Below are 4,020 nucleotides of genomic sequence, written 5' to 3'. Positions count from 1 at the left end.
CCCTCCTTTGTAAGGCCTTTGAAGTTAGGCTCTGGTTAGCCCTTCTAATTGTTCAACAGTTAAGCAATCGAGTATTTGTTGATCTTTGTCCCCTCCTTGTAAGGACTTTGAAGTCAGGCGCTCCAGTTAGCCCTTTTCGTTGTTCATTGGTTAGCTCTTCTGGTTTCTTCTTCCATTCCGCCTCTTCTTCGAAGGCTATTGTTCACCGGTTACTTGGGCGTATCTTACCTAATAGGAGATTAGAGTAATTGAGAACCCCCTCCTTTAATAAGAGAAATTGAGAATTTGTGCCCCATCGTGTGTAATACAAGGCCCTTGAAATCAGACTCGAGGCTCTCCCTTATCTTCCAAGAATATGAATCATAATTCATTCTTTATTCACAAGAAATTACAAAAGAGAAAGTTGTAGAGAAACCCTCCTTTCATTCTCAATTCACATCGACATTATTAAATATTATTAAATAGAAAGTGGTACAATTATGGTAAAATTATTTTGCTATACCTCCTTGTGAATAATTTCTTGAATACAATTCAAAACCTAATATCATATGTTTCAGATTTGATCTAATATTTTGTTGTGGAGGCATTTCGAGAATCGAACTCGAGACCTCTCGCACCCGAAGCGAGAATCATACCACTAGACCAAATGCCCTTGCAATGGATCATTCATTTTTAATTGCTAGTCAATGTGTTTACTGCAACTCAAAATTTGAAATTTATCCGTGTGCTTTAGAACCTACATTAATAGAAATAGGCGGTTGCTAAACAGGGACAAAGCAAGCTTACTATTACTCCCCCTGAGAATTGAATTTAGGACCTCTCGTACCCTAAGCGAGAATCATACCACTAGACCAAATACCCTTCTTGTAGATTTATCATTTTCGTTGCAAGTCCACATGCTTTATGCACCTCAAGATTTGAAATATATCAACGTATTTTTTGCTTTAGAACTTAATATTATAGTCATGTTAATTTCAGCTTGTCCACCCCACGATAAAATTTGTTCTTCAAATCATTTGAATGTAGCTCAATTAATATTAGAAATATTGACATAAATAAAATTCATATCTTATCATGTTATGTTTAATTAAGTTGTAATATATGTCGTTGGATGGAGATACAATTATTGGTTCTTGCTTGATATATGTTTTCGTACTTGATTAGGATTTTCCTTATAAAGAAAAGAATTTCCTAAAGGAAAATAAAAAAGACGAAGTGAAATCTAAAAAAATGAAATAAGGGACATTTCGAGAATCTATCTCAAGACCTCTCACACTCAAAGCAAGAATAATATCACTGGACCAAAAAAACTACTTGAAAATGTGTTTTAACGGTTGTTATTTTCTCTATTTTTATATAAAATTCACATTAAAGAAACCTATTTCTGCACTGTCAATGAGTAATTCCACGGAGGCTATTCACTTCTCACGATGATTTACTACTTAGAAGGCCTATTCCCCAGAATATAAAGATATGTTTAAGATTTCATGTTAACGAGAGCAAGTTTGAAACTCAAACAAAGTTAAGGCCTAAGAAATGCTTAAAGGAAATACCTCTTGCCTAACATACCAGACTCTTCTAGAATTACCTAAAGAATACACTACGAATGATTCATGCACGTTAAGTTATGTGGAGCTTAAGAATGCATGTTATGACTTATGCTACAAGAAATTAAGAACTCTAGAAATTATAGAATAAGAGCAAAAAATAATACCTTACAAACTCTACATAAAAGATAAGAAGAATGTTATGTACCACTTAAGAAGAAGAGACTGTTAAAGATCATGTATTTGTTTAGATTGCTGTAAGTCAGTCTCTACTTAAATCTGCAGGAGTTAGAGTTAGAGTTAGTTTTTTATAGGATTTAGTTTTGATTTGATTTACTTTTGATTTGATTAGATTTTATTTTGATTTGATTAGATTTTATTTTGATTTGATCTGTTTATTGTTACCAGATTTTCTACCGATTTTTAGGTAAATTTTCTAAATATGTTTTTATATTCTCTGTATATATAAAGCATTCTTGCTCTTCATAATTAAAATCTTCTCATCAACTATTCAATCACTCCCTCTTTCACTAACGATTGGTATCAGAGCTATCTTCTTAAGGGATCTGTGAGATCAAAATGGGAGGAGAATTCAGTTTTTCAGCTGTTGCACCACCAGTTTTCGATGCCCACAATTATCAAATGTGGGCAGTTCGTATGGAGACTTATTTGGAGACCTTGGATCTTTGGGAAGAAATAGAAGAGGATTACGAGGTCCCTCTGCTTCCAGCAAATCCTACTGTATCACAAATCAAATTGCAGAAGGAAAAGAAGACAAGGAAATCAAAGGTGAAAGCTTGCCTATTTGCCGTTGTATCTCAAATGATCTTCATGCGAATAATGTCCCTCAAAACAGCAAAGGAAATCTGGGATTATCTCAAGGCTGAATATGAAGGAGATGAGAGGATTCGTGGAATGAAAGTCCTGAATTTGATTAGGGATTTCGAGTTGCAGAAGATGAAGGAGTTTGAATCGGTGAAAGAGTACTCTGACAGACTTCTCAGCATTGCCAACAAGGTGAGATTGCTTGGTTCTGTATTAAATGATTCCAGGATCGTTGAAAGATGCTAGTCACTGTTCCAGAGAAGTTTGAAGCTACCATTACTACTCTAGATAACACCAAAGACTTGTCAAAGATTTCTCTTACAGAGTTCTTGAATGCTTTACAAGCACAAGAGCAAAGGAGGTAAATGAGGCAAGAATGGGTGATTGAAGGTACCTTACATGTCAAGCATCAAGACAATAGCAGGTATAAAAACAAGAAAATTTTCAAAACCCAATTGACGTATGGAGATTCATTTGCTAATTATCAGAAGACAAAAGGAGGAGGTTCTAAAAAATCCTATCCACCTTGCCGTCATTGTGAGAAGAAAGGTCATCCACCATACAAGTGTTGGAGAAGACCTGAAGCCTTCTACTCCAAATGCACTCAACTTGGACATGAAGCTGTGATTTGCAAAGCCAAAGATCAGGTGAAAGAAGTAGATGCACAGGTAGTTGATCAAGAAGAAGAAGATCAATTGTTTATGGTCACTTCTTCCTCAGGCAAAGAATCAAGCGAGAGCTGGTTGATTGACAGTGGGTGCACAAATCACATGACATATGACAAGGAGTTTTTTGAGGAATTGAGAAACACTGAAGTCAAGCGAGTAAGGATTGACAATGGTGAACACTTGGAAGTCAAGGGAGAAGGCACAGTAGCTATAACAAACTATGAAGGTACAAAATTTATTCTAGATGTTTTATTTGTACCTAAAATTGAGCAAAATCTGTTAAGCGTTGGTCACTTACTTGATAAAGGCTATAAAGCGTTGTTTGAGAATAAGCAGTGCTTGATCAAAGATGCTAGTGGCAAAGACTTGTTCAATGTCAAAATGAAAGGAAAAAACTTTACTATAAATCCAACAGCCTTTATATTCAGAGTTAGTGCCACTGAGATTTGGCACAAAAGACTTAGACACTTTCATCATCGAGGTTTGCTTCAGATGCATTCAAAGAAGCTGGTAGAAGGACTCGCTGACATTGATGATGACATGCCTCTCTGCCGTGCTTGTAATTTTGGGAAGCAACATAGGCAACCCTTTCCTAAAAAGGCATGGAAAGACTTAGCACTTTCATCATCGAGGTTTGCTTCAGATGCAGTCAAAGAAGCTAGTAGAAGGACTCGCTGACATTGATGATGACATGCCTCTTTGTCGTGCTTGTAATTTTGGGAAGCAACATAGGCAACCCTTTCCTATACAGGCATGGAAAGCCTCGAAAAAGCTACAACTAGTTCATATTGATCTTTGTGGTCCTCGGCTAGCACCATCATTAAATGGTAATCTTTATTACACTATTTTTATTGATGATCTAACAAGAATGTGTTGGATCTTCTTGCTGAAGCACAAGTCAGAAGTTGCGGGTGTATTTCGGAAATTCAAAGCCAAAGTTGAGAATGAAAGTGCATGCTTAATTCAGACTATAAGATCAG

At 36.0% G+C, this 4,020-nt stretch overlaps 1 non-coding gene across 1 annotated transcript; it reads right to left on the bottom strand.

Annotated features, from left to right (window-relative positions):
• Positions 1-578: 578 nt before the first annotated feature.
• TRNAP-CGG (transfer RNA proline (anticodon CGG)) lies at positions 579-652 on the bottom strand. Its single transcript has one exon. It is a non-coding gene; the product is annotated as a tRNA-Pro (tRNA).
• Positions 653-4,020: the final 3,368 nt, after the last annotated feature.

This window comes from Cucurbita pepo, chromosome 3 (assembly GCF_057944985.1).
Source record: "Cucurbita pepo subsp. pepo isolate OVF chromosome 3, ASM5794498v1, whole genome shotgun sequence".
In the NCBI taxonomy this organism is placed as follows: domain Eukaryota; kingdom Viridiplantae; phylum Streptophyta; class Magnoliopsida; order Cucurbitales; family Cucurbitaceae; genus Cucurbita; species Cucurbita pepo.
This window is presented reverse-complemented; position numbering and strand designations above follow the sequence as displayed.